This window comes from Pleurodeles waltl, chromosome 8 (assembly GCF_031143425.1).
Source record: "Pleurodeles waltl isolate 20211129_DDA chromosome 8, aPleWal1.hap1.20221129, whole genome shotgun sequence".
NCBI classification, from domain to species: domain Eukaryota; kingdom Metazoa; phylum Chordata; class Amphibia; order Caudata; family Salamandridae; genus Pleurodeles; species Pleurodeles waltl.
This window is the reverse complement of record NC_090447.1, coordinates 1,517,216,530-1,517,228,934: the sequence shown is the minus strand read 5'-3', so window position 1 is coordinate 1,517,228,934 and position 12,405 is coordinate 1,517,216,530. Positions and strand designations below refer to the sequence as shown.

At 39.6% G+C, this 12,405-nt stretch overlaps 5 non-coding genes across 5 annotated transcripts; all 5 read left to right on the top strand.

The window, feature by feature from the left end:
- The first annotated feature begins 2,033 nt into the window (after positions 1-2,033).
- TRNAF-GAA (transfer RNA phenylalanine (anticodon GAA)) lies at positions 2,034-2,106 on the top strand. The gene has a single exon. It is a non-coding gene; the product is annotated as a tRNA-Phe (tRNA).
- Positions 2,107-3,181: 1,075 nt separating this feature from the next.
- Positions 3,182-3,254, top strand: TRNAF-GAA (transfer RNA phenylalanine (anticodon GAA)). The gene has a single exon. It is a non-coding gene; the product is annotated as a tRNA-Phe (tRNA).
- A 3,389-nt stretch (positions 3,255-6,643) lies between these two features.
- Positions 6,644-6,716, top strand: TRNAF-GAA (transfer RNA phenylalanine (anticodon GAA)). The gene has a single exon. It is a non-coding gene; the product is annotated as a tRNA-Phe (tRNA).
- Positions 6,717-7,210: 494 nt separating this feature from the next.
- TRNAF-GAA (transfer RNA phenylalanine (anticodon GAA)) lies at positions 7,211-7,283 on the top strand. Its single transcript has one exon. It is a non-coding gene; the product is annotated as a tRNA-Phe (tRNA).
- Positions 7,284-11,258: 3,975 nt separating this feature from the next.
- TRNAF-GAA (transfer RNA phenylalanine (anticodon GAA)) lies at positions 11,259-11,331 on the top strand. Its single transcript has one exon. It is a non-coding gene; the product is annotated as a tRNA-Phe (tRNA).
- Positions 11,332-12,405: the final 1,074 nt, after the last annotated feature.

The window sequence follows — 12,405 nt, the reverse complement described above, 5'->3', positions numbered from 1 at the left end:
CTATCTTGATTTTAATGTAAAGCTTAGGCTGCATCATCTTCTATTTTCCCATGAACCAAGCTGTCAGATGATATAGCTTGCTTACTCATCCCACACATTTGTGTGCCTATTCAGAGTTTGGAATAAAAGAAGTACCTAGGTTGCGCACCAAAAAAGTAAATGAGTAAATGCACCCAGTTAGCTGCAGAAGGATACCGGAAGTTTAAGACATAGCTGTACCCTCAAAGTGAATGATTTCGAGGTGTATGTCTTGTCTACAATGATTAAGAAGAAAACGGAGGGACCTGTGAAATAACTGGCCGAAATAGCTCAGTTGGGAGAGCGTTAGACTGAAGATCTAAAGGTCCCGGGTTTCGGCAAAGACTCAGAAGACAGCTTGTTAGGCGTGTTTCTTTCTTGGATTCAGCTTCTGGTGACGTTTTATTTAATTGATAAAATCTTTCATCAACCTAATTGACATACCATCAGTACAAGACAGTACTTGTTTTCTATCTTCCTTTCAAAATGGATTCCACCTCTCTTGCCTTCAGCTTTGACTTCCATTATTTACTGTTTCTATCTTGATTTTTAGGTAACCCGCAGTCTGCATCAGTCTCCATCTTCCCTTGAACCAAAGTGTCGGATGAAATAGCTTGCTTACTCATGCCACACATTTCTGTGCATTAGATTGCTAGCCTATTTAGAGTTTAGAAAAAAAGAAATACCTAGCTTGCAGAATAAAAAACAAATTCCCTAATTACACCCAGTTAACTGGAGAAGGATACAACAAAGTTTAAGACATAGCTGTACCCTCACAGTGAATGATTTAGACTTCTGTGTCTTGTCTACAATGATTAAAAATGATACGGAAAGCTTTTCATGACACCTGGTTTAAATATCTCAGTTGGGAGAATGTTAGACTAAAGATAAAAAAAGGTCCTTGGTTCAATCCTGGGTTGTGCCAAAGACCAAGCACTCAGCTTGTTAGGCATGTTTCTTTCTTGGAGTCACTCTCAAGGGACATTTTATTTCATTGATAAAAACTTGCATCAACCTGATCGACATGCCATCGGTACAAAAGAGCACTTATTTTCTATCTTCCTTTCAAAATGGCTTCCACCTCTCTTGCCTTCAGCTTTGACTTCCATTATTTCCCGTTTCTATCTTGATTTTGATGTAAACCGTAGGCGGCGTCATCTTCCATTTTCCCATGAGCCAAACTGTCAGATGATATAGCTTGCTTAGTCATGCCACACATTTCTGTTTATAAGAATGGTAGCCTATTCAGAGTTTAGAAAAAAATAAGTACCTAGCTCGCGTAGCAAAAAAGTAAAGGAGTAATTGCCCCCAGTTAGCTACAGAAGGATACAGCAAAGTGTAACACATAGCTGTACCCTCACAGTGAATGATTGCGACTTATATTTCTTGTCTACAATGATTAATAATAATAAGGAAGGCACTGTGAAAAAACGGGCTGAAAGAGCTCAGTTGCGAGGACGTCAAACTTTAGATCTAAGGGTCCCTGGTTAAATTCTTGGTTTGGTCAAAGACTGAGCAGCTAGTTCGTCAGGCAAGTTTCTTTTTTGGAGTCAGCTTCCGGTGACGTTTTATTTAATTAATAAAACCTTTCATCAACCTAATTGACATACCATCAGTACAAGACAGTACGTGTTTTCTATCTTCCTTTGAAAATGGATTCCACCTCTCTTGCCTTCAGCTTTGACTTCCATTATTTCCCGTTTCTATCTCGATTTTAGGGTAAACTGTAGCCTGCATCATTTTCCATCTAACCTTGGACCAAAGTGTCAGATGATATAGCTTGCCTCCTCATGCCACACATTTCTGTGTATTAGATTGCTAGCCTATTTAGCGTTTAGAAAAAAAGAAATACCTAGCTTGCGCAATAAAAAATGAATTTACTAATTGTGCCCAGTTAGCTGCAGAAGGATACAGCATACTTTAACACATAGATGTACCCTCCTAGTGATTGATCAGATGCCCACTTGTTGCCTACAATGATTAAGAATCATCAGGAAGGTATTCTTTGACAACTGGCCGAAATAGCTCAGTTGGGAGAGCGTTAGACTGAAGATCTAAAGGTCCCTGGTTCAATCCCGGGTTTTGGCAAGGAGTGAGCACCTAGCTAATAAGGTGTAGTTCTCTCTTGGAGTCAGCTTCAGTAGACATTTTAGTTCATAGATGAAACCTTTCAATAACCTGATCGACATACCATCAGTAGAGCACAGCACTTGCGTTCTATCTTCCTTTCAAAATGGCTTCCACCTCTCTTGCCTTCAGCTTTGACTTCCATTATTTCCAGTTTCTATCTTGATTTTAATGTAAAGCTTAGGCTGCATCATCTTCTATTTTCCCATGAACCAAGCTGTCAGATGATATAGCTTGCTTACTCATCCCACACATTTGTGTGCCTATTCAGAGTTTGGAATAAAAGAAGTACCTAGGTTGCGCACCAAAAAAGTAAATGAGTAAATGCACCCAGTTAGCTGCAGAAGGATACCGGAAGTTTAAGACATAGCTGTACCCTCAAAGTGAATGATTTCGAGGTGTATGTCTTGTCTACAATGATTAAGAAGAAAACGGAGGGACCTGTGAAATAACTGGCCGAAATAGCTCAGTTGGGAGAGTGTTAGACTGAAGATCTAAAGGTCCCTGGTTCAATCCCGGGTTTCGACAAAGACTCAGAAGGCAGCTTGTTAGGCGTGTTTCTTTCTTGGATTCAGCTTCTGGTGACGTTTTATTTAATTGATAAAACCTTTCATCAACCTAATTGACATACCATCAGTACAAGACAGTACGTGTTTTCTATCTTCCTTTGAAAATGGTTTCCACCTCTCTTGCCTTCAGCTTTGACTTCGATTATTTGCCGTTTCTATCTCGATTTTAGGGTAAACTGTAGCCTGCATCATTTTCCATCTAACCTTGGACCAAAGTGTCAGATGATATAGCTTGCTTCCTCATGCCACACATTTCTGTGTATTAGATTGCTAGCCTATTTAGCGTTTAGAAAAAAAGAAATACCTAGCTTGCGCAATAAAAAATAAATTGACTAATTGTGCCCAGTTAGCTGCAGAAGGATACAGCATACTTTAACACATAGATGTACCCTCCTAGTGATTGATCAGATGCCCACTTGTTGCCTACAATGATTAAGAATCATCAGGAAGGTATTCTCTGACAACTGGCCGAAATAGCTCAGTTGGGAGAGCGTTAGACTGAAGATCTAAAGGTCCCTGGTTCAATCCCGGGTTTCGGCAAGGACTGAGCACCTAGCTAATTAGGTGTAGTTCTCTCTTGGAGTCAGCTTCAGTAGACATTTTAGTTCATAGATGAAACCTTTCAATAACCTGATCGACATACCATCAGTAGAGCACAGCACATGCGTTCGAACTTCCTTTCAAAATGGCTTCCACCTCTCTTGCCTTCAGCTTTGACTTCCATTATTTCCAGTTTCTATCTTGATTTTAATGTAAAGCTTAGGCTGCATCATCTTCTATTTTCCCATGAACCAAGCTGTCAGATGATATAGCTTGCTTACTCATCCCACACATTTGTGTGCCTATTCAGAGTTTGGAATAAAAGAAGTACCTAGGTTGCGCACCAAAAAAGTAAATGAGTAAATGCACCCAGTTAGCTGCAGAAGGATACCGGAAGTTTAAGACATAGCTGTACCCTCAAAGTGAATGATTTCGAGGTGTATGTCTTGTCTACAATGATTAAGAAGAAAACGGAGGGACCTGTGAAATAAGTGGCTGAAATAGCTCAGTTGGGAGAGCGTTAGACTGAAGATATAAAGGTCCCTGGTTCAATCTCGGGTTTCGGCAAAGACTCAGAAGACAGCTTGTTAGGTGTGTTTCTTTCTTGGATTCAGCTTCTGGTGACGTTTTATTTAATTGATAAAATCTTTCATCAACCTAATTGACATACCATCAGTACAAGACAGTACTTGTTTTCTATCTTCCTTTCAAAATGGATTCCACCTCTCTTGCCTTCAGCTTTGACTTCCATTATTTACTGTTTCTGTCTTGATTTTTAGGTAACCCGCAGTCTGCATCAGTCTCCATCTTCCCTTGAACCAAAGTGTCGGATGAAATAGCTTGCTTACTCATGCCACACATTTCTGTGCATTAGATTGCTAGCCTATTTAGAGTTTAGAAAAAAAGAAATACCTAGCTTGCACAATAAAAAACGAATTCCCTAATTACACCCAGTTAACTGGAGAAGGATACAGCAAAGTTTAAGACATAGCTGTACCCTCACAGTGAATGATTTAGACTTCTGTGTCTTGTCTACAATGATTAAAAATGATACAGAAAGCTTTTCATGACACCTGGCTAAAATATCTCAGTTGGGAGAATGTTAGACTAAAGATAAAAAAGGTCCTTGGTCCAATCCTGGGTTGTGCCAAAGACCAAGCACTCAGCTTGTTAGGCATGTTTCTTTCTTGGAGTCACTCTCAAGTGACATTTTATTTCATTGATAAAAACTTGCATCAACCTGATCGACATGCCATCGTACAAAAGAGCACTTATTTTCTGTCTTCCTTTCAAAATGGCTTCCACCTCTCTTGCCTTCAGCTTTGACTTCCATTATTTCCAGTTTCTATCTTGATTTTAATGTAAAGCTTAGGCTGCATCATCTTCTATTTTCCCATGAACCAAGCTGTCAGATGATATAGCTTGCTTACTCATCCCACACATTTGTGTGCCTATTCAGAGTTTGGAATAAAGAAGTACCTAGGTTGCGCACCAAAAAAGTAAATGAGTAAATGCACCCAGTTAGCTGCAGAAGGATACCGGAAGTTTAAGACATAGCTGTACCCTCAAAGTGAATGATTTCGAGGTGTATGTCTTGTCTACAATGATTAAGAAGAAAACGGAGGGAGCTGTGAAATAACTGGCTGAAATAGCTCAGTTGGGAGAGCGTTAGACTGAAGATCTAAAGGTCCCTGGTTCAATCCCGGGTTTCGGCAAAGACTCAGAAGACAGCTTGTTAGGCGTGTTTCTTTCTTGGATTCAGCTTCTGGTGACGTTTTATTTAATTGATAAAACCTTTCATCAACCTAATTGACATACCATCAGTACAAGACAGTACTTGTTTTCTATCTTCCTTTCAAAATGGATTCCACCTCTCTTGCCTTCAGCTTTGACTTCCATTATTTACTGTTTCTGTCTTGATTTTTAGGTAACCCGCAGTCTGCATCAGTCTCCATCTTCCCTTGAACCAAAGTGTCGGATGAAATAGCTTGCTTACTCATGCCACACATTTCTGTGCATTAGATTGCTAGCCTATTTAGAGTTTAGAAAAAAAGAAATACCTAGCTTGCACAATAAAAAACGAATTCCCTAATTACACCCAGTTAACTGGAGAAGGATACAGCAAAGTTTAAGACATAGCTGTACCCTCACAGTGAATGATTTAGACTTCTGTGTCTTGTCTACAATGAATAAAAATGATACGGAAAGCTTTTCATGACACCTGGTTTAAATATCTCAGTTGGGAGAATGTTAGACTAAAGATAAAAAAAGGTCCTTGGTTCAATCCTGGGTTGTGCCAAAGACCAAGCACTCAGCTTGTTAGGCATGTTTCTTTCTTGGAGTCACTCTCAAGGGACATTTTATTTCATTGATAAAAACTTGCATCAACCTGATCGACATGCCATCGGTACAAAAGAGAACTTATTTTCTATCTTCCTTTCAAAATGGCTTCCACCTCTCTTGCCTTCAGCTTTGACTTCCATTATTTCCCGTTTCTATCTTGATTTTGATGTAAACCGTAGCCGGCGTCATCTTCCATTTTCCCATGAGCCAAACTGTCAGATGATATAGCTTGCTTGGTCATGCCACACATTTCTGTTTATGAGAGTGGTAGCCTATTCAGAGTTTAGAAAAAAAGAAGTACCTACCTCACGTAGCAAAAAAGTAAAGGAGTAATTGCCCCCAGTTAGCTACAGAAGGATACAGCAAAGTGTAACACATAGCTGTACCCTCACAGTGAATGATTGCGACTTATATTTCTTGTCTACAATGATTAACAATAATAAGGAAGGCACTGTGAAAAAACGGGCTGAAAGAGCTCAGTTGCGAGGACGTCAAACTTTAGATCTAAGGGTCCCTGGTTAAATTCTTGGTTTGGTCAAAGACTGAGCAGCTAGTTCGTCAGGCAAGTTTCTTTTTTGGAGTCAGCTTCCGGTGACGTTTTATTTAATTAATAAAACCTTTCATCAACCTAATTGACATACCATCAGTACAAGACAGTACGTGTTTTCTATCTTCCTTTGAAAATGGATTCCACCTCTCTTGCCTTCAGCTTTGACTTCGATTATTTGCCGTTTCTATCTCGATTTTAGGGTAAACTGTAGCCTGCATCATTTTCCATCTAACCTTGGACCAAAGTGTCAGATGATATAGCTTGCTTCCTCATGCCACACATTTCTGTGTATTAGATTGCTAGCCTATTTAGCGTTTAGAAAAAAAGAAATACCTAGCTTGCGCAATAAAAAATAAATTGACTAATTGTGCCCAGTTAGCTGCAGAAGGATACAGCATACTTTAACACATAGATGTACCCTCCTAGTGATTGATCAGATGCCCACTTGTTGCCTACAATGATTAAGAATCATCAGGAAGGTATTCTTTGACAACTGGCCGAAATAGCTCAGTTGGGAGAGCGTTAGACTGAAGATCTAAAGGTCCCTGGTTCAATCCCGGGTTTCGGCAAGGACTGAGCACCTAGCTAATTAGGTGTAGTTCTCTCTTGGAGTCAGCTTCAGTAGACATTTTAGTTCATAGATGAAACCTTTCAATAACCTGATCGACATACCATCAGTAGAGCACAGCACTTGCGTTCTATCTTCCTTTCAAAATGGCTTCCACCTCTCTTGCCTTCAGCTTTGACTTCCATTATTTCCAGTTTCTATCTTGATTTTAATGTAAAGCTTAGGCTGCATCATCTTCTATTTTCCCATGAACCAAGCTGTCAGATGATATAGCTTGCTTACTCATCCCACACATTTGTGTGCCTATTCAGAGTTTGGAATAAAAGAAGTACCTAGGTTGCACACCAAAAAAGTAAATGAGTAAATGCACCCAGTTAGCTGCAGAAGGATACCGGAAGTTTAAGACATAGCTGTACCCTCAAAGTGAATGATTTCGAGGTGTATGTCTTGTCTACAATGATTAAGAAGAAAACGGAGGGACCTGTGAAATAACTGGCCGAAATAGCTCAGTTGGGAGAGCGTTAGACTGAAGATCTAAAGGTCCCTGGTTCAATCCCGGGTTTCGGCAAAGACTCAGAAGACAGCTTGTTAGGCGTGTTTCTTTCTTGGATTCAGCTTCTGGTGACGTTTTATTTAATTGATAAAACCTTTCATCAACCTAATTGACATACCATCAGTACAAGACAGTACTTGTTTTCTATCTTCCTTTCAAAATGGATTCCACCTCTCTTGCCTTCAGCTTTGACTTCCATTATTTACTGTTTCTGTCTTGATTTTTAGGTAACCCGCAGTCTGCATCAGTCTCCATCTTCCCTTGAACCAAAGTGTCGGATGAAATAGCTTGCTTACTCATGCCACACATTTCTGTGCATTAGATTGCTAGCCTATTTAGAGCTTAGAAAAAAAGAAATACCTAGCTTGCAGAATAAAAAACAAATTCCCTAATTACACCCAGTTAACTGGAGAAGGATACAGCAAAGTTTAAGACATAGCTGTACCCTCACAGTGAATGATTTAGACTTCTGTGTCTTGTCTACAATGATTAAAAATGATACGGAAAGCTTTTCATGACACCTGGCTAAAATATCTCAGTTGGGAGAATGTTAGACTAAAGATAAAAAAGGTCCTTGGTTCAATCCTGGGTTGTGCCAAAGACCAAGCACTCAGCTTGTTATGCATGTTTCTTTCTTGGAATCACTCTCAAGTGACATTTTATTTCATTGATAAAAACTTGCATCAACCTGATCGACATGCCATCGGTACAAAAGAGCACCTATTTTCTATCTTCCTTTCAAAATGGCTTCCACCTCTCTTGCCTTCAGCTTTGACTTCCATTATTTCCCGTTTCTATCTTGATTTTAATGTAAACCGTAGCCGGCGTCATCTTCCATTTTCCCATGAGCCAAACTGTCAGATGATATAGCTTGCTTGGTCATGCCACACATTTCTGTTTATGAGAGTGGTAGCCTATTCAGAGTTTAGAAAAAAAGAAGTACCTACCTCGCGTAGCAAAAAAGTAAAGGAGTAATTGCCCCCAGTTAGCTACAGAAGGATACAGCAAAGTGTAACACATAGCTGTACCCTCACAGTGAATGATTGCGACTTATATTTCTTGTCTACAATGATTAACAATAATAAGGAAGGCACTGTGAAAAAACGGGCTGAAAGAGCTCAGTTGCGAGGACGTCAAACTTTAGATCTAAGGGTCCGTGGTTAAATCCTTGGTTTGGTCAAAGACTGAGCAGCTAGTTCGTCAGGCAAGTTTCTTTTTTGGAGTCAGCTTCCGGTGACGTTTTATTTAATTAATAAAACCTTTCATCAACCTAATTGACATACCATCAGTACAAGACAGTACGTGTTTTCTATCTTTCTTTGAAAATGGATTCCACCTCTCTTGCCTTCAGCTTTGACTTCCATTATTTGCCGTTTCTATCTCGATTTTAGGGTAAACTGTAGCCTGCATCATTTTCCATCTAACCTTGGACCAAAGTGTCAGATGATATAGCTTGCTTCCTCATGCCACACATTTCTGTGTATTAGATTGCTAGCCTATTTAGCGTTTAGAAAAAAAGAAATACCTAGCTTGCGCAATAAAAAATAAATTGACTAATTGTGCCCAGTTAGCTGCAGAAGGATACAGCATACTTTAACACATAGATGTACCCTCCTAGTGATTGATCAGATGCCCACTTGTTTCCTCCAATGATTAAGAATCATCAGGAAGGTATTTTCTGACAACTGGTCAAAATAGCTCAGTTGGGAGAGCGTTAGACTGAAGATCTAAAGGTCCCTGGTTCAATCCCGGGTTTCGGCAAGGACTGAGCACCTAGCTAATTAGGTGTAGTTCTCTCTTGGAGTCAGCTTCAGTAGACATTTTAGTTCATAGATGAAACCTTTCAATAACCTGATCGACATACCATCAGTAGAGCACAGCACTTGCGTTCTATCTTCCTTTCAAAATGGCTTCCACCTCTCTTGCCTTCAGCTTTGACTTCCATTATTTCCAGTTTCTATCTTGATTTTAATGTAAAGCTTAGGCTGCATCATCTTCTATTTTCCCATGAACCAAGCTGTCAGATGATATAGCTTGCTTACTCATCCCACACATTTGTGTGCCTATTCAGAGTTTGGAATAAAAGAAGTACCTAGGTTGCGCACCAAAAAAGTAAATGAGTAAATGCACCCAGTTAGCTGCAGAAGGATACCGGAAGTTTAAGACATAGCTGTACCCTCAAAGTGAATGATTTCGAGGTGTATGTCTTGTCTACAATGATTAAGAAGAAAACGGAGGGACCTGTGAAATAACTGGCCGAAATAGCTCAGTTGGGAGAGCGTTAGACTGAAGATCTAAAGGTCCCGGGTTTCGGCAAAGACTCAGAAGACAGCTTGTTAGGCGTGTTTCTTTCTTGGATTCAGCTTCTGGTGACGTTTTATTTAATTGATAAAATCTTTCATCAACCTAATTGACATACCATCAGTACAAGACAGTACTTGTTTTCTATCTTCCTTTCAAAATGGATTCCACCTCTCTTGCCTTCAGCTTTGACTTCCATTATTTACTGTTTCTATCTTGATTTTTAGGTAACCCGCAGTCTGCATCAGTCTCCATCTTCCCTTGAACCAAAGTGTCGGATGAAATAGCTTGCTTACTCATGCCACACATTTCTGTGCATTAGATTGCTAGCCTATTTAGAGTTTAGAAAAAAAGAAATACCTAGCTTGCAGAATAAAAAACAAATTCCCTAATTACACCCAGTTAACTGGAGAAGGATACAACAAAGTTTAAGACATAGCTGTACCCTCACAGTGAATGATTTAGACTTCTGTGTCTTGTCTACAATGATTAAAAATGATACGGAAAGCTTTTCATGACACCTGGTTTAAATATCTCAGTTGGGAGAATGTTAGACTAAAGATAAAAAAAGGTCCTTGGTTCAATCCTGGGTTGTGCCAAAGACCAAGCACTCAGCTTGTTAGGCATGTTTCTTTCTTGGAGTCACTCTCAAGGGACATTTTATTTCATTGATAAAAACTTGCATCAACCTGATCGACATGCCATCGGTACAAAAGAGCACTTATTTTCTATCTTCCTTTCAAAATGGCTTCCACCTCTCTTGCCTTCAGCTTTGACTTCCATTATTTCCCGTTTCTATCTTGATTTTGATGTAAACCGTAGGCGGCGTCATCTTCCATTTTCCCATGAGCCAAACTGTCAGATGATATAGCTTGCTTAGTCATGCCACACATTTCTGTTTATAAGAATGGTAGCCTATTCAGAGTTTAGAAAAAAATAAGTACCTAGCTCGCGTAGCAAAAAAGTAAAGGAGTAATTGCCCCCAGTTAGCTACAGAAGGATACAGCAAAGTGTAACACATAGCTGTACCCTCACAGTGAATGATTGCGACTTATATTTCTTGTCTACAATGATTAATAATAATAAGGAAGGCACTGTGAAAAAACGGGCTGAAAGAGCTCAGTTGCGAGGACGTCAAACTTTAGATCTAAGGGTCCCTGGTTAAATTCTTGGTTTGGTCAAAGACTGAGCAGCTAGTTCGTCAGGCAAGTTTCTTTTTTGGAGTCAGCTTCCGGTGACGTTTTATTTAATTAATAAAACCTTTCATCAACCTAATTGACATACCATCAGTACAAGACAGTACGTGTTTTCTATCTTCCTTTGAAAATGGATTCCACCTCTCTTGCCTTCAGCTTTGACTTCCATTATTTCCCGTTTCTATCTCGATTTTAGGGTAAACTGTAGCCTGCATCATTTTCCATCTAACCTTGGACCAAAGTGTCAGATGATATAGCTTGCCTCCTCATGCCACACATTTCTGTGTATTAGATTGCTAGCCTATTTAGCGTTTAGAAAAAAAGAAATACCTAGCTTGCGCAATAAAAAATGAATTGACTAATTGTGCCCAGTTAGCTGCAGAAGGATACAGCATACTTTAACACATAGATGTACCCTCCTAGTGATTGATCAGATGCCCACTTGTTGCCTACAATGATTAAGAATCATCAGGAAGGTATTCTTTGACAACTGGCCGAAATAGCTCAGTTGGGAGAGCGTTAGACTGAAGATCTAAAGGTCCCTGGTTCAATCCCGGGTTTTGGCAAGGAGTGAGCACCTAGCTAATTAGGTGTAGTTCTCTCTTGGAGTCAGCTTCAGTAGACATTTTAGTTCATAGATGAAACCTTTCAATAACCTGATCGACATACCATCAGTAGAGCACAGCACTTGCGTTCTATCTTCCTTTCAAAATGGCTTCCACCTCTCTTGCCTTCAGCTTTGACTTCCATTATTTCCAGTTTCTATCTTGATTTTAATGTAAAGCTTAGGCTGCATCATCTTCTATTTTCCCATGAACCAAGCTGTCAGATGATATAGCTTGCTTACTCATCCCACACATTTGTGTGCCTATTCAGAGTTTGGAATAAAAGAAGTACCTAGGTTGCGCACCAAAAAAGTAAATGAGTAAATGCACCCAGTTAGCTGCAGAAGGATACCGGAAGTTTAAGACATAGCTGTACCCTCAAAGTGAATGATTTCGAGGTGTATGTCTTGTCTACAATGATTAAGAAGAAAACGGAGGGACCTGTGAAATAACTGGCCGAAATAGCTCAGTTGGGAGAGTGTTAGACTGAAGATCTAAAGGTCCCTGGTTCAATCCCGGGTTTCGACAAAGACTCAGAAGGCAGCTTGTTAGGCGTGTTTCTTTCTTGGATTCAGCTTCTGGTGACGTTTTATTTAATTGATAAAACCTTTCATCAACCTAATTGACATACCATCAGTACAAGACAGTACGTGTTTTCTATCTTCCTTTGAAAATGGTTTCCACCTCTCTTGCCTTCAGCTTTGACTTCGATTATTTGCCGTTTCTATCTCGATTTTAGGGTAAACTGTAGCCTGCATCATTTTCCATCTAACCTTGGACCAAAGTGTCAGATGATATAGCTTGCTTCCTCATGCCACACATTTCTGTGTATTAGATTGCTAGCCTATTTAGCGTTTAGAAAAAAAGAAATACCTAGCTTGCGCAATAAAAAATAAATTGACTAATTGTGCCCAGTTAGCTGCAGAAGGATACAGCATACTTTAACACATAGATGTACCCTCCTAGTGATTGATCAGATGCCCACTTGTTGCCTACAATGATTAAGAATCATCAGGAAGGTATTCTCTGACAACT